General features: G+C 35.6%; 1 protein-coding gene across 4 annotated transcripts in view; it reads left to right on the top strand.

Annotated features, from left to right (window-relative positions):
* LOC5580164 (large neutral amino acids transporter small subunit 1) overlaps window positions 1–18,995 on the top strand; it is a 104,790-nt gene that overhangs the window by 23,148 nt on the left and 62,647 nt on the right. For 2 of the 4 annotated variants that reach the window (XR_002498578.1, XM_021837240.1), the window contains exon 1: window positions 6,888–7,300. The exons of the other annotated variants lie outside the window; for them this stretch is intronic. The gene's annotated coding sequence lies outside the window, so the exon portion shown is untranslated. Of the gene's footprint in view, window positions 1–6,887; window positions 7,301–18,995 lie in introns of those variants that run through there. 4 annotated transcript variants of the gene reach the window in all.

Raw genomic sequence — 18,995 nt, 5'->3', positions numbered from 1 at the left:
GGAATTTTTCCCCAGAGGTGGGTAAAAGTTCGCAGACTTATGGAAAAAATATCGATAATTTTATACCAACGGGGCTAGTAGCGACTAAATGTCTTAAAAATAAGATATTTAAAGATGTCTCATCAGAAAAAAACACCCCAGAAACCAAAAATAAATTGAATAAGTATGAACCGAATAGACGGAAATACCTCATCCAGTACATAATTTAAAACCTATTGATCTTATGCAGTTTTGGTGACCATTTATGAGAAATATCATGTAGCGTACAGAAATTAATTTGAAAAAAATTATATGAATATCGGACACGATCTGGGGATGCTTCAAATTCTGTAAATTTGTATATCATTGATTTTTTTAATTCTAGGAAGTTTTATTTAATTTGCAAGTCATCCATTGAAACACCTCTTTCATGTATGATGACAATTGGCACATTTTGACATTTTTCATCATATATGTTGTTGTTCTGAATTTTCATTCTTCTTAATTTTAAAGCATCTTTGATACCATAATCGATAAAATCTAGAGAAATAAATGTATTTAAACACAAGTGCAAACTTACAAAGTTATCATGTAACAAATTAAGCTGTCCGAAACTGGAGGAAAGATAATGGAAGACCAAAATTGTAGATTGTGCAAATTTATTTCAAAAAAATGGTACAAAATACATTCTTACATTTCCATTATGATGGTTTTCAATTTTGCTTCCGAGATCCAAATTGTTTTTCCATATTCAAAATCATAATTTTAATATATTCAATTTTTTTTTATCTCGTTTATTTGGCAGGCTCGAGCACCGTAGGGCATAACAGAGCCGAAATATTTTCTTTTTTTTTACATTCTTAACAATTTATAATTTGTATTTATTGCAACAAACTATGTTAGTTTGGAAAAAGTTTCAAGGTTAAGGAATATATTTATACTACAGGAAAGGATAAGATTCTAGGGGATTTCGAATCTTATAATGATATTTAAGCTACTTAGACTACTAAGCTGAAGAAGTTTGATGGAACAGGATGTCCTGATCTGTAACGAAACTAAACAGAAACGGATTGTGGAAGACACGACTAGAAGAGGACAATTTGAAGAGGAAAAACAAAGGCATGGAACGAACGACAATCAAACTCGTATATTGATTATAATACACCATCGTAATTGGATCATGATTTCTCAGTTCTTCAACGATGTCCGGCATTGGGTGATGTTCAGTACTGGGGGATCTCGCCCTACCAAAAATTTAAAAACTTACATGAATTAGAAAAAAAAAAAAGATGGGGACGGGCCTGATATAGTGGTTAGAATACACGCCTCTAACGCCAAGGACCTAAGATCAAATCCCATCCGAGAAGGTCACTTATGACGTAAACGTTATAGTGATGACTTCCTTCGGAAGGGAAGTAAAGCCATTGGTCCCGAGATGAACTAGCCCAGGGCTAAAATTCTCGTTAACCCTCAAAATCTCGGGACTAGGTAACGGAAAAAGCGTGGTCACAAGGGGTCCTAAATTGGTCTCAAACGGAAATCTATACATCCAAATGAGCTGGAAGGTTGGTGTCTTCGGCAAAGTTATTCATCAGATCAAGGGCAATCTGGCTATGAAAACTCTGATTAAGAATGCATTCGGTAGATGGCGCTAGTGACGAAATTTATTCAATCATCTGTATCTCAAAATCCTTATCAGCTAGATGGTTGGTGTCATCGACAAAGATATTCAGCAGATTGAGGGCTTTATCTACACTCTTAAAAATAATGAAAATTACTCTGGACGTAATTCTGGTTATGACTGAATGACACATGATGTAAGTGATGGAATGACACAAAAACGTGTCCTTGAAGATGTATTGAACAAAAAATGTAATTTTACATGTAAAAGGACACGAAAACGATGGAACTGTGATCGACATTTCTCGAATCAGACACTAACGTTTTTGAAATTGGACATAAATTTACGTCATTCGGCTCGCTTCTTTTATGTGCATCCCGAAAGACGTAAATCACATTATTTTTTGGTACTGTGTACACAGATAAAAATAATGAAGTTTACACGTCATGTAAATTTCATTCATGCGATGTAAACATGTCGTCATATAAATTTAAGTCTGAAATCGTGTAAGAATGTGTTATTTGTCATGTAATCACACAGGATCCTGCTGGATAATTGAATTATAATTGTATTATAATACAAATATGTATTATATACAATTATAATTTATAATTATAATTGAAGTTTACATGACATATCATGTAAATATCCATGATATTCCACGCTCCAATTATGTGCATTATATGGCTCTGAAATTTACACGTTTCGTTCGAACTGTGTATATCTACTAGGTGGCGCTAGTAATAAATCTTCTTCAATTGTCTGAATCTCAAGATCCTTATTATTTGGTGTCTTCGGCAAAGCTTTTCAGCATAATCAGGAATATCTGGTGGTGTAGACAATACGAATTAAGGCAGAGTAGTCAGGCTCAGAATGGGTACCGTAAGGACGCCATTCACCGCTCATTTAACAGCATTTCAACACATTAAATTCGCAATTTTTCGCAACTTTTTGCGCTAGACGCAAGATAACACATTTGTTTTTGTAGGAAAGAAGTTGAAATCTGAACAACGTATAATAGTACCGAATAACATGTAGGCCAATGATACATGTGTAGGGCGCTATTCACCGCTCATCAGTATGAGGCTTTATATACGCAACTAGTTGGAATTGATTTACTTTCATTAGCTGGTTGTTATCTTTGTACTATAGTACCACAACATATTAAAGCGTGGCAGCTAAGAAGCATTTTTCGATCTGCCATAATAAAATCATTGTTCAACTCATGTTTACCGCCTTAAACAGCCCAAAATTATTTTTTATTAATAGTAGGGTGTCGGTACCAATGGTTGTAATGTACCAGTAGATTGGACTATGGAATAAAACGTACATTTTTCGATAGAAACGACATGTGCTATTTTTGGTGGATAGATCGTCTCTAGTTTCATCGATTTGCCAAATTTCAGCTTTTAATTTTATTAAAAAGTCATATAAATAATTAAGTTTATGCAAAAAAAAAAATGCTCCCTTGCACCAGTAGTTGCCGTCGTGTTCCAGTAGTGGATCAACGGATGGAAGCAGTTTTTAAAATGGATGTATAAAAATGAAGAAAAGCCCTAGAGATGATCTTTATGCTTCATTCGAAAGATATAAGTTGCTGTTCCGAGGGAAAAATGTTAAACTTATGTAAAAATCCATCATTTTGTTTCAAATTCTTTGTATCATTCCCGAACGTCTACTACTGGAGCACTAGCGCAACTACTGGAATACGTGTACCAATAGTGGCTCAAACGATTTTATGTTTAAAAATTAGTTTTATCACTCATTTTATAATAATAAATCTTCGAGCTGTTTAGTAGAATACCTATAAGTAGATGAAAAAACCGAATTTAGTACTATACCATTTAATTCCACTAGAGTTTGTATCCTTTGACAGATACGCGTATTTCGACCTCAACTGTAAGGCCGTCTTCAGTGTCGTGTACTAGACTCGACTAAATTAAATGGTATAGTACTAAATTTGGTTTTTTCATCTACTCATTTTATATTTTTCCCATATAGTAAAGGTTGAAATCTTTCTGTTGACGCCAAAAGATTTCTGTTAAGGATTTTCGTTATTTTGTTATAATTTTTTATAGCTTAGGTAGTCCACTAATGGCACCGGCACCCTATATAAAATAAAATCATATGAATTTCATTCTGATACAATCCATTCTGATATACTAATGACGTTTATTGCAAAAATTTGTTCATATTTTTCAAAATTATTCGATGAGCGGTGAATGGAGCATGAGCGGTGAATGGCGTCCTTACGGTACCACGTCTACTGCTACATTTGGTCTACAGTTTTCACGGCATTCTAGATTTTCCTATTTTACCTTATAAGCCATTTTGTCTTTAGTGAAGAGTCTGAATGAGAATTTATCCAAAAGGAAGATTGAGCTAGTAACATTTTTTTTTTAATTGTCTGTATCTTACCAGCTTGAAGGTTGGTGTCTTCGCCAAAGATATTCAACGGATCAAGGACTATATGACGATAATAAATCTAAATGAGAATTCATACGCTAGATGGCGGAGTCGTGTCTTCGGCAAAGTTGTTTAGCATTTCAAAAGCTATCTGGAGTGAGATGGCCGACCAGAAATTATTACCAATGCATTACTCACACAGTTATGAAGTGTGCCACATACATAATATAACAAAAATTCAATGCAACTGCGCATTAAGAGACTATAGGGGATGCCATGCACTTATACTTTCTTTCAATATGGTTCTATAACTCAAAGTAAAGATTATGAATATTAAGTCTCTCCATAGATAACTGTAGCGCCATATAACTAATTATTCCTCAATCTAACCTTTACTTTTCCAGTGTATCGAGATATTGGAGATTCAAAAAAATGTTACATGCAAATTGTAAAATACCATTTGAGAAGATATTATTGATATAGAAAATGGAGTTGAAGAATTTAAGTATGTTTTATTTTTTGCATAGCAAAATGAATTAGAAAATATGTATTTCAACAATTTAGCGTGATGCTATTCATCCGCTCTTCTTCTGTGTTGTTCCTTATATGTTTGTTCTGTGTTATTTTTTTTATATGTTTTCGAGTTTTGCAACAATGAAAATGAATAATCTTTAAGTGCAGCAATTTGCAATAGAAATCATTCACACTACACTGCGGAACACGGTTTTGTCTCAAGCACCAAAATACCACTATTTACTAAATTAAGGGTTGCTGAGTCCATTGCCGTTTTCAGAAATATCGTGGCACGTCAAGTTTTTGAGACATTGACTGTTGAAAATGCAAAATTTGACTGTTTCAGCCAACTTGCATGCAAGTTTGTCAACTTGTGCGGCAATATATTTGCTCAATTTGTCACAGTATTCAAACTTCATGTACAAAACAATAATTCTGGACAAACATTTGAAAAGGGCCCAAGAGGTCTTGAGCCTTTTTTTACAAACGTTGCTGTTGAGCCCTTTCTAGCCCGCCCACGCAAACTAACACAACTATCTGAAAGATTGGTGTTAGCTCTTCCTGATAGTGGTATTGGTGAGAGTCATCGAGTTGAATTGGACTCAACAGCGTCTTGCAAAGCCAATGTTTACCAATGTCGATGTGCCCTTTTGAAATGTTTGTCCAGAATTATCAACAAGTTCATAATATTTTCGATGGTAAAATGTTATTTTTTGGTGGTTTAGAAAAGTATTGTATTTGCCATATAAGAAAAACGAAGAAGTTTATATGAAGACTGCAAGCATGTTGAAAAAAAATCGATTCAAACTAAATTTTATCGTGAAATTTCAACTGTTTTGTATCAAAATTGAAAGTTCAACACCTATTTATTATGTTTGGTAGATTATATCACAAAAAATCTTGATAAATCATACTTTAAATTTCATATAAACATCAATAAAACCAGTGTTTTATACAACTTTAGTGACCTATAGCCAAAAATTGTGACGTGCTGGAACATTTCTGAGAACGGCATCTAATTCAGCGACCCAAAATCAACTAGAGACACATAATTTGATCCTTGAGACACTCTAAAGTGTCATTTTTGTTACGCTGTGCTATTGTTGCAGTAGGTCGAAAATAGATCAACATTGCAAAACTCAACTGCCGGTAGAAAACTAATTGTAACATCTTACAGAATGGGCAATCTGGAAAGGACAAAAAAGATTGCTGCTTTCATTGTGAAGATTTCATTGCTCAACAGCCGGACAGCCGATTTAAAGTCTCTAGGATTTGAAGAATCCCAACTATGCGAAATCCATTACCCACTTGTCCCACGGTATCTTAATAGAAATTTTCTAGCCTTCCCTGGGCACACGATATATTAATGCAAAAATGGCAACTGTGGAAGTGCTCATGAGAACACTAAGCTGAGAAGCAGGCTCTTTTCGAGTAGGGAAGTAATTCAAAGAAGAAGAAAAGGAAGCGATAGTAGTAGGATAGTTGTACCAATAGTGAAGGTACTAAGCACGATTGAACTTCATTTAACCGCTCAAATTCAAGCAGCGCAATTAATTTACATATCAATGTTGTAACGGGGAGTGACGAACATTTACTTAATGAGAAACATGATTTCATCGCAGTAACCCAGGGCATGTCAGTGAAAAATAATACCTCCACTACTGGTACACTGTTCCTGTAGTTGTGGTATATTTCTAATGTGTGCTTCTATAGTTGCGGTTTTCTTATCGGATCCTCTACTAAAGGAACACTTCAATGCAATTATTGGCACAAGTAAGAAAAGTTTTAACAATTTTACTTACTATATTTCATCAGTTTTAAAGTAATTTGAACGCTGTTTTCTACTATTTCGTGTATTAACAGGCCAATACATCGATTGACAGTGTCAGTTCTATGACTAATGCAATAAAATCAGTGCAAATGGCACTACCGCAACTATAGGAACACCCAAAACTAAAGGATCGCTGCTTACCTTAGTCGTCATCTGATTATTCACGTACCGCTAGATATCACATAAATCTGTTGAACCAAACTTCTCTTCTCAACCTAATAAAGCACGTGAGTTGAAAGCCGGCATAGTCGCACACCTGTCTGCCCGCTTCCAACACTGATAGCACATAATGAGTGCGTCGACGTCCGTCGTTTGGATGAACGCAATCAATTTGAAAGCCCCTACTACACTCGTGCTTCCATTTCAACTGCTCGAATCGAACATCGCATCGCCGGTGCGTCGCGATGCCATTAGCAGTTCGAGCACTCAACAATGAACGGCGTTCGTTCATTCAACAAAGCGCAACGACGTCAACGACGACGACTCCGACTGCTTGAGCCTTTGCCGGTATGCCTGCTAGCTGCGATCGGTCAATCCATTCGAAAACGGGCGCTCGAAGAGTGAGCAACAATACGCGTTACCGTTGGTCAAATCGGTCGGTCGGTGGTCGTCGTCGTCATTTGGCGCGCGAAGTTCTTCACGCGCGTGTGAAATCTCGTGAAAAATAAAAGGGATTAGTGTTTATAGGGCTGGTTAAAGTGGAGATTCTGAGTGTGAGATTCTGAATTGTGTGAATGTGAAGTGAAATTAGTGTTTGTGACATAATCCAGCGAGAAGCGTCTCGTTGAATTCTGTATTTAACCTGTGTTCAAACTTGGATAGCTGCTGATTTTAAATCTCTGGAAGAAGAGAATCTAAAATCAGGAAAAAACGACCAAAACAGCGAACATAGCCCGAGGATACAATCGTTCGATCTTCTTCAGCTGAACTGCGCCTCATCTGCAAGACTGGTATGTTGGCGATTTTTTTATTTGCTCTCCAAACGAAAGGGTTGAACGAAGGACGTGAACAAACGCGTCGCGATTTGAAGCGGACCCCTTTTAGTTTTTTGGAACCAACATCTTAAAAGCAATCATGTGCTTTTCTTTGTCTAGCCGCGACGCGAGGTCCATTTAGATGAAGTTTCGTAAAAGAAGGGGAATAATTTTGCACATTCGGGACGGGTGGCTGTCTGGTTTCGGAGATCGTTAGACTGAAAGGAATGTTTGATATTGGTTTACGTTTCTATTTCGGAAGATTAGTGAAGCAACCATGGGAGTATTCGTCCTTTGAATGTTGAAGAGGACGAGTTGTTTGATGTTTTGACATTTGATAACATACATACAAGCATTTATTACTAAAACTTATTGAAAACCTGAATCTGAACTCAAAAGAGATCCAAACTTTTTTGTTTATCGCAATGATCGACTTGATGGGGCAGGTGAGGGAGTTGCAATCATCATTCATAGGAATATAAAACGTCAACTTTTTTCTTCATTTGAAACTTTTTTGAAACTTTGGCTGTTTCTGTTGAAACACAGCTTAGTAAATATACTTTTATAGCTGACATTTTGCCTTTTCAATGCAATGAACAGCAAGTAATTTCTTTCCAAACTGACTTGCGAAAATTGACTAGCAATAATTCAATTTTTTTGTCATTGGTGACATTAATGCCAAACATCGCAAATACAATAACTCGCAAAACAATTCCAACGGCAGAATTTTGTTTGATGAGTGCTCTTCAGGATATTTCTTAATTCAATACCCTCTACATGTTTTTCCTCTTCTTGAAACCCATCTACGCTTGATTTGGTCTTAACCGGCTCTAGTCATCTTTGTAGCCAACTGATTACTCATGATAATAAATCTTTGAGCTGTTTAGTAGAATACCTATAAGTAGATGAAAAAAACGAATTTAGTACTATACCATTTAATTCCACTAGAGTTTGTATCCTTTGGCAGATACGCGTATTTCGACCTCAACTGTAAGGCCGTCTTCAGTGTCGTGTACTAGACTCGACTTTTAATCATGCTGATTTTGATTCTGATCATGTCCCTGTTACAATTCAAATATCCCATGAAGCGATTCTCAATCCTATCAGCTCAACTTTCAATTATTTTCGAGCTGACTGGAGTATATATGAAACATATATTGATAGTCATCTTGATGTTAACATTTCTTCACGAACAAAACTGGATATTGACAATGCTCTCGAAACTTTAACAAATTCCATTGTTGAAGCCAGAAACATTGCAATACCTAAATGTGAAGTAAAATTTGAATCCGTGATTATAGACGATGATCTTAAACTTAAACTTAAACGTGAGGAGAAGGCAATTTCAACGTACTCGCGATGCTGCTATGAAAATTATATGGCAGGATCTGCAAAAGAAATTAAAAAAGATTTTCTCAATTAAGATACAAATATTTTGAAGATTAAAGTTCTCAATTGAACCCTGGCTCTGAGCCTTTTGGAAATTATCTAAAATTTTGAAACAAAACCTTAGAAACCAATACCAGCATTAAAAGAAGAAAACAAATTAAAACTAACTAATTGCGAAAAAGCTCAAAAACTTACTATGCAGTTTGAAAGCATGCACAATTTTAATTTAGGGCTTACTAGTCCAATTAGAAATCAAGTTACTCAGGACTTTGAAAGCATTCTCAATCAAGAGACCGTTTTCGAAAATTACTTGGAGACTGATTTGGAAGAAGTGATAATTATTGTTCAAAAATTCAAAAATATGAAAGCCCCTGGCGATGATGGATTTTTTTTTTCATCCTCATCAAAGAAACTTTCAGAAAGTAGCTTATCCTTCTTAGTCGATATATTTAACAAATGTTTTCAGTTGGCATATTTTCCTGACAAATGGAAAAATGCAAAAGGTGTACCAATTTAAAAACCAGACAAAAAATCTTGCAGAATCTTTTAGCTATCGTCCAGTCAGTTTGCTTTCCTCCATTGAAAAGGACATTTTGAATAGAATGATGGTTCACGTCAACGAAAATTCAATTTTTGCCAATGCACAGTTCGGATTCCGCCATGGAAATTCGACCACTCACCAACTTTTTCGTGTAACAAATTTGACACGATCCAGCAAATCTGAAGGCCACTCTACTGGCCTTCCTCTTCTAGACATAGAAAAAACCATTGGATAATGTTTGGCATGGAAGCTTAGTTGTAAAAATGAAAAACTTAAATTTTCCAACATACATTGCTAGAATAATTCAAAGTTATCTGTCAAAACGTACACTTCAGGTTAATTATCTGAGCTCCAAGTCTGAAAGCCTTCCTCTAAGAGGTGGTATTCTTCAAGGCAGCCTTTTGGGACCAATATTATACAATATTTTCACATCTGACTTACCTGAGTTACCACAGGGATATCAAAAATCCTTGCTTGCGGATGACACATACCATTCTGCCAATGGACGAAGGCTGCGTGTCATCTGTAGTAGATTACAAAAAAGTTTGGATACTTTTTCTTCGTACTTGCAAAAATTTCAGATTTCTCCTAATACTTCCAAATCTCAACTTATAATATTCCAACATAAACCAAAAGATGTTTATTTGAAACCTTCAAGAAGAATTATTGTCACGATAAGAGGAATTCGAATAATTTGGTCAGATGAAGTTAAGTATCTCATGCTAGATAAAAATTTAACTTTCAAAAATCACATTGAGGGCATTCAAGCCAAATGTAACAAAAATATAAAAAGTCTTTGTCCACTTTTTAGCAGAAAATCGAATCTTTGTCTTAAGAACAAGCTTTTACTCTCCAAACAAAATCTTCAGGTCGGCCATGTTGTATGCTGTACCAATATGGACAAGCAAGTAGTAAATACAAATTGCTCTTGATAGCACTTAAAAAAAAGTAGGGTGAGAATGGTACGATCTAGCTTAAGGCAAAAACAACCATGCGAAAAGATCTCGCAGTCAAAACCAGAGCAACATATCGGAATCTTCTATCCGTAACATCCTTTTTAGTATGCAAATCATGTGGGACAGCTATTTTCCGAAAACTAAAAGTCGAAATAACCGGATTGAGAACGACGTCACTATCATCTTAGAAACGTGTGAGACGTTTGAAAGCTCGAGCACGCATCACGTATCACACGGCCCACTAATTGGGCCACTCTGTAACATCGTCACCAGGAAGTTTCTCTCAAACTGACGAAACGGCTAACACTAGGTACACAACCTGAGCTTAGAACTGACACACGTTCGGAGAATAGTAAACATTTCTTAATGACAGTGAGGAGATAAATGTGTAACTTAACCTTTCCCAACAATCTTCCGTTGGATGGCTCCCGGTTGTTTTTGTTTTAAGTTCATGTTTACTGTTGAGAGTGCGTGTTTGGTTGCGACTGTTTTGGTTTCTTATCAAGCTGGAATTTCGGAATTGCATTAATAATAGGTAATGCTCATCAAGCGAAGCAGTAACACCTTGGGGATTGAAGAGATAAGGTATTCTGGTGCAATTGCAGCGTGAGCTACCGTTTTGATTCGAATTTCTCGGACGCTTCGAATCTCGGACACCGGCCTTAACGATAAGTTGAAATCAAATTTTGAATTCAACTTGATTCTGGAAACAAGGCATGTTTTTGATATGCTGCCATCTTGATGTTGGACTTTGCTTGGGTCCTCATTGCACTCAGTAGATGTAAGAAAAAAAACTTTGATAGTATTATAATGCTTCTTCTTGGCCTGCTTCTCAGCGTAGTGTTCTTATGAGCACTTTCACAGTTATTAGCTGAAAGCTTTCTTTGCCGAAGTTGCCATTTTTGCATTCGTATATCGTGTGGCAAGTACGATGATACTCTATGCCCAGGGAAGTCAAGGAAATTTCCATTACGAAAAGATCCTGGACTGACCGGGAATCGAACCCAGACACCTTCAGCTTAGCTTTGCTTTGTAGCCGCGGACTCTAATCACTCGTCTAATAAAGGCCCCGCTGTTCGCACAAAATCATCCTAGTCGTGACGTAGTTTAAAAGCAATAACTTAAATTCAAGTTAATTCACTCAACATTTATAGAACTTAACTATGACCAAATTATATCACTGTGCCCAAACGGGATTGTTGAAATTGCATCGTGTGCTCTCCTGTTGCCAAGCTTAGATTCGGGTATCAACCTTCCGGTAAGGTGCCCTCTGCTGAATGTCATGATCAGCACTCTAGCGTCAGTTAAGGCTCGTTCCGCTAATGGTGACGAGATGATCTTTTAACAACAGACGGGATGAGATTTTTTTTTATATAGGTAGGTACATACGAATGGATAATTTCGGCAATCAGGGTAAATTATGCGCGATCATTCCGGCGGCGTTGGTGGACAATAAGACGCGCTGGCGCAATTGGCTCAAGAATTGGATGAAACGAGCTTAACGATCAGGTCGTCGTTGAAAGTGAAATCGGGATTTGCGCAGCCAAGTGGTCAGAGGAGATCATACTGCTTGCAGTCTACCTAAGTGTGCTTGTACTGTGGGTTACACTATGGGCAGTTTCCATACAGTTCAGTGGCCAAAAATATTTTAGCCGTCTTTCGTCATGATAATGGGTTTGGTGACACAAATTCAATGTTTTGTTTCTGGAAAACAAGATTATGTTACAAATTTTTGTAGAGGGCCTTTAATGAAAAATGGGTTTTGTTATTGATGAAACATGTTAGACTGGCCCTTAAACAAAAAAGTTGTAAAACTCAACGGGGCATCCCCTAGATATGTGCCTTAGGATAAGGAAAAAGCTCTCTCAAATTTTCAACTCATTTGGTTGCTCCCCCAGGGTACGTCGACAAACCGAAAATTATCATAGATTTGATAACACGTTAAAAACAGATTATTCTCCAAGAAATCCTAAGAATTCTCAGATATCCAAAATAATACTCGAAGATTTATCCAATAAATTTCAAAATATTAATACTATAAAGTTGGTAGAAATAATCTCTAAGAAACTCCAAGAAAGTGTAAGTTCTCCATATGCTGTTTATCTATAAAAAATTTTGGCTGTTAATGGAGTTTTGCTACATAATTGTCAAACATTGAAACTTTAGAAAAATTGGAAACCATAGCCTTGTTCTACAGGAAACTTTTATCTAACTATTTTTCTCTAGTGGGTCGCGAAAAATTATCTTGGCCGCTAGGTATGTAGTGCATACAGAATGTTTGGGAACCAGTGCTCTAGAGCTTCAGCTGTCATTGAGGGGAAATTGCTAAGAATGTTCAAAAGAAAGTCGGTAATTCCCTGGGAGGGACACTCAATATGAAACAAAACTTTTCCAAACTGCAAGATAACTCACGCTCACCAACGACAATCAAGACAGGCTTGAAGAAAATCGCTAGTTTTCTTTTGCTGTGCACCTTCGATCTTCCTGGACCAACATGGGAAAAAAACATGTGATTATTGTCAACTTGGATGAAATGCAAAAATATATTTTGCGCATTTTCATGTTTGTCCACTTTTTAAGATCCGGGCTCACAGTGACAGCTCGTGACAGCAGAAATCTCGGCTCACCTTGACGTACAATAATTTTGTATCGGTTTCTCCCTCCCAAGGCATTCCTATACGAATATAGGGTGTCCCAGAAAGTATGGGCATAACTTCACCACACTACCATTTCCAGACTAGTACAAATAAAAATATGATTTTCAAACATTTGATTGTTGCTCTATCAAGAGTAATTTTTGAATTTTAGGCGATTCTTTTAATTTTCAATTTGTAGATGTCGCAACATACCTTAGAATCCTTTAACCGGTTTAGCACTAATCAATAATGCGGTTTAGTTATACGAAAATTAAAAAAAATAAAACATAAAATTATTGAATTGCTATAAAAAAATACTATGATTCATATTACCTCAGTTATGTCTATAGTTTATGAGACACCCTATAAAGTTCAAATATGATCCTTTAGTCTATAGGGTTTCGATCTACTTTGTCGCAAGCACTATTATTCGTCGTAATAAACTTCAAATGTTTCACTTCGGCGATTATTCAAACTTATATTCATTTTCAAGGTGTAATTTTGTGAAAGCTGTAATATGATTTGTCCACTAGTACACCCAACAAGAAATGAAACTGCTGTATTTCGATAAATCACTTCAGTATAATTATCCACTTTGCACTTTACACTTGAGTGATTCCAAGCAACAGCACCAAAATTTGGTAAAATTTTTTATTTCATTTTTTTCTATTGAGCTGAAACTTTGCACAGTTTTCCAATTCCATCTAAATCGTCATTTTCCGATATCAAATCTTCAAGTTGAGTCACGACTAACTTTTCAAAAGGGTGTATGTGAAAATGGTTCAAAAATATTCAAAAAGCTGCACAGCAAAAACGGTTCGTTCGATTGTTAGACAACTAAAGAAACAAAGTTAGACAACTAAATAAAGGGAGCATGGAGAAGAAAGCAATGAATACTAGATGGATAGGTACCGTAAGGGAACGGCGAGAGAAATTGGATTAGATCTTGAAGAGGGCATACCATATTAAACAGTATTACTTGAAACGTCACTTCCTTGTGGCTAACGTTCCCTATGGGAACGGCTTGGGTGTGTTTAAAGATAAATAAAATAAATAAAGATTCCAAAAAAAACACACAGTAAAAAAAAAAAAATTGCATTAAAAAACATAATTTTTGACACAAAAACTCAAATATCTCAAAATTCTATCGGAATACCAACGTAATTTTTTGAGGGAAAACGGTCCATTATATTAGCTATCTACCATAAAAATTTGGTGATGGTAAACCAATAAACAAAAAAGTTATGACATTTCAAACATGTCACAATTTTCACATTTAGTAGAAAAAAAAATTTTTTTCGGTGTAAATTATTACGGGAACCGCAGTTTGTTGCTGATTTTATTGTTAAGGGCCTTGCGTGAATTAAACAAGTCGTTTTCATGTATTCATTAGTATTATGTATATTATATGTATAAATATTATGTATATGTATAAATATTATATGTATATGTATATATGTATAAATTAAAATGAATTAACAGATTACACGAAAATAATTTTTTTTTTTACCAGGATATTTTTTTTAGAGTATGATCGATGAGTTTCTAAATGTTATATAGGGGAAAAGCACTAATTTTCGACCCACAAGAATTCTGTGCCAATTTTCGGATTTCCATACAAAGTAGGCCAAAATTGTATGGATGGGTCGAAAATTAGAGCTGGGTCGAAAATTGGTGCTTTTCCCCTATAAACTTTAAAAGTTTTGGATTTGGGTATGCGTTATGAGATCATGAAAACATTTTATTAATACTTATTTATTTATTTATTGTTATTCAATTTTTTTACAATATCGAACACTTTTGCATCATTATCAGTACAGTTCGAGTATAGTTTTGCTTTAATTTTATTTTCTGACAATGGAATGAAACAGTGAAATTTTTGGGTTCCTTGGATCGTTTTCGCGTTATTATATTGCTCGCTGAGCTCTGATGCCGTTAATTCGTACTCTTCAGTAGTAGTAAAACAAAATGATAATTTTGTTAAATCTTCTTCTTTTCTGCGATTCACCCAATCAAATAGTTCTTTTGCAGTTTTAATTGGATGCTCACGTTATGATGATGATGATGATGATGATGATTATTTAGCCACCATCAGCGCAAGGATTACCTATGGCTGCAGAATCATACCGGGATGGAATGATCTACCTGATGGTTTGTTGTAGCAGGGCTAGTTAATATCTTTGAAGACCTTTGGAAGACAACACTAAGGCTGCTTTTCATGATAAAAGGATGGCGACCCCACGTACTTTCATCCAGTCAACAGTTCAATTAACTCCCTTAGGCTACCCCTCCCCAATACCCAATATATAGTAATATATCATATATAGTGTTATTAAAGTATCTTACCTCTTTGTACCCATGTTCGTTAAAAAAAGCCTTTACAGCCTTTACAGCATAAACCTACAGTTTAATAATATGAAAACTGCGTACATAGGTACAACCAGATTACCACTATCTACGTGTCCAGTACACAAATTATATGATTACTTTCCCCCCATGAAATGAAAAACGGCGGAGTAATCATGAGGATAATCCTCACATGTTTCATGGAATGTTTAAAAGCAATTGGTCATCGATTGTGCAGTTTGTCGCTTCTGAGTTTAGAGCATTATCCGCGCTCGAGCACCAATGGCCCTCAAGCAATCACAAACCATGTGAGATTCAATTGAAACAAACTCACCGGATACACCTTTCAGCTGAAACGTCTCCTTATCTGTGAACCATTTAAGATTGATCGGGTACTGTCGATACTTAGTTTCAATAACTCCATAATAGAGCGGCTTACAAATCACATCCAGAATTGAACGAATTACACAAATTGCTTGAACTATTCGTCATGTTTCTATACTAGGCAAAATAAAACAATTTTCAGAAAATTGACGGAGCAAAACATTTTTGCTTCCGTTTTTAATCACCGCACACTTCGATCTATGAATTAATTGGATGCTCACGTTATTTGGCTAAACTTGCTCTTGTGGCCATGCGCTTTATGGTTCCTCCAATAGCATCACAAGGACCTTTGCCATGTGACGTAGCAAAGAAATGCCATTCTGCATCAATTCCGTACTTTGATTTAAATTGACATAGGCTCAAAAAATTCTTACTGTTTTTGTACTGCGATGCTGCTCCATCAGACATGAAATATATCTTTCTGATTTCTTTATCCTTATCAACGCGTAAAAAGTTAATCATTTTGGCAATGAACAAATTTACAGATACTGAGTCGTGTCTTAAATCTTCGGAAATTACAATAAAACTAAAATGTTCAATTTGCGTACTTCCATTGAAATAAATAACGAATGGATGAATTGTAGCTTGTTGTACGTTCCAGTGATGGGACTGCACTTCATCTTGCAATACAAAGCTATAGTTTTCAGATAAATCACAAATGACTAAAAATTCACCATCTTGTAATGTATTTTTCGTATTTTTTAAAAAGCGGGATTGCTCTGTTTTAATAAAGACGTGAGGAATTAAACTTTCTAATTTCAAGCAAAAAAATGACACAAACTCATCTACAGGTTTTACAATAGTTTCTAGGTCACACCTATCCGTGGTCACCCATTGCTCAAATGATAACTGATCAATATAATTTTCTTCAAACTCAGCGAATAAAGTATTTTCCAATGATGAAGAATCTGGACAATCCGAACAAGATCGTAGATAGCAATTTGATGTTGTATTTTCACACAAAAGACTACCAGTTAACATTTTAATATCCTTTGATAAATTGATTCTTTTCAAACTATGTAAGATTAGGTTAATATTTTCGTGTGTTGTGCACACACAAACATTATGTGTTCCTGAATTGGATAGAAGCTTGCATTGCCTTGGACGAAGGCTTGCAAATGAGGAAAAACCTACCTTAATATTTTCGTTAATTTCCTTGAAGCGTGTATACGCTTCTTTCAAAGTAGTCATCATTAATCGTTTTTGGATTGCTTGACGCTTTCCATCTTTTTTTACAGATACATAATCTTTTTGGCCAGGCATAGCTCTACTTACTTCATCGTCTTCAAAATATTGAATTATTTTTTCTTTTGTCTCATCTGTTAATGAAGTACTCGACCTAGCATTTTTGGTTGCAAGACAGTTATTTTTGAATTGTTTTGCCTCTTTTGCTGTATTTCTATTGGTTTTGAACTCATTAATGGCGTCTTGAATAGACCACGAGCTTGGCAGCATCGACAAAATCAATATTTTTTCTTTCCTTGTCGTGGCTAGATTCGAGAACCTTTCCTTCTTATTCATAATTACCTCATCGTAGTCTGTATTTCCCACATCCTCAGGTCCTAATTTGAAGAGGTTTCTTCGTACAGCTTCGTTGATTTCACGGTATTTTTTCTCGGGATAATTGACGTAATCCATCTTCGTCCATTTAATCGGAGTCACTTTTATTCCAGCTATCCCTTCGTTGAAGCGTTCGATGTTGACCTTCTGGATGCACTCATCTTCTGATTGATTTGTTGAAACAGATGTCGCTGATGGTACCGTGGCAAGACTATCTGCACTTGGTACTTCTGGTAACTCCTCAGTTGTTGTCGGTGCATCTAATAATTCCTCAGTTGTTGTTGTTTTCGAACTTCCTGCAACCTGATCCACCGATGATGTACAGATTGCCCGTTTGTCAACGTTTAAACGGCAGGACGTACAAATGCGTAAATTTGTATTCAATCTAGACATTGGAGCATAACCAGCCGCTTTCAGTTTATCTATGGTGCTTTCGGTGAGATTTCGTAGCTCTTTCGAACACTTTTTTCTGCAAACGGCCTGCAACAGTTGAGAAAGCGACTACTCATGTTGCTCGTTAGATTTTAATAAACAAAATCACTTTTAAGTTTTTACTGACTAGTTTGGTGTCGTTTGCTTGACTGAAGAAAAATTTTACAATTAAATCTTTTATAACCATAGTGGTATTATATTTTTAGCTTTTTCGTGAGTATGTTCATGGTATGTACCTATCATGTTTTTGATGTTGTTGAAGTTACTCGCTTTCTCCCAAATATGATTAACAAAGTCTATTCTCTACCAAGGCGGGTCTATACCCAGGTGTAATCAGATTTTAACTTTGTGGAGAAAACCAGCGCCGAGAAAACCGACCTGCTTTACGTATACTAGATCACCTGGGTATAGACCCGCCTTGTTCTCTACGAGGTAAACTTTTTGCAGGTAAAATAGTCGTATACCTGTATAGAAAACTTTTTTTTGTAGCTTTTGTCTTCAATATTAGATTTCTTATAGGTTTCTTTTATCAAAAGTTTTCAACACTATTGAGAGAATTTTTCTTCAGTTACGTACAATAAAAATTATGACACTATCAAGACTTTAGATCACAACACTGGATCGCGTCTAACTTTCTAATAGATGCTATAATAGTTATGAATAATTAAATAAAATATCATGAAAACAACTTGTTAACCTCATGTGGTACCCTTAACAAAAAATTCAGCAACAAACTGCGGTCCTAAAAAAAATTAACAATGAAAAAAAAAATTTCACTAAGTGTCAAATTTGTGAAATATTTGAAATGTCATAACTTTTTTGTTTATTGGCTTACCATCACCAAATTTTTATGGTAGATAGCTAATATAATGGACCGTTTTCCCTCAAAAAATTACGTTGGTATTCCGATAGGGTTGTGAGATATTTGAGTTTTTGTGACAAAAATGATGTTTTTCAATGCAAAAATTTTTTTTTTTACCGTGTGTATTTTTTTTTGGAATCTTTATTTAGTTGTCTAACTTTGTTTCTTTAGTTGTCTAACAATCGAACGAACCGTTTTTGCTGTGCAGCTTTTTGAATATTTTTGAACCATTTTCACATACACCCTTTTGAAAAGTTAGTCGTGACTCAACTTGAAGATTTGATATCGGAAAATGACGATTTAGATGGAACTGAAAAACTGTGCAAAGTTTCAGATATTTTTGAAATGGTCGATCAGAATCGACTTGCATGCCTCCGTGGAATCCCTCACTTTTAAAAACTTTCGTACATCTTCACTGAAGGGTTTCATTCCAATCGAATGTCGTAAAATTTCTACAATTCACGAAATTTCAAGAAATTCCCTCATTTAATTAATTGAGTACGTAAACAAAATTTTCAATTGGTCGGACTAAGAAAAAGAAGATGTACTCATCAATGTGTGCGTG

This window comes from Aedes aegypti, chromosome 1 (assembly GCF_002204515.2).
Source record: "Aedes aegypti strain LVP_AGWG chromosome 1, AaegL5.0 Primary Assembly, whole genome shotgun sequence".
NCBI classification, from domain to species: Eukaryota; Metazoa; Arthropoda; class Insecta; order Diptera; family Culicidae; genus Aedes; species Aedes aegypti.
Note: the sequence above shows the minus strand (reverse complement) of the source record. Positions and strands in the feature narration are given on the sequence as shown.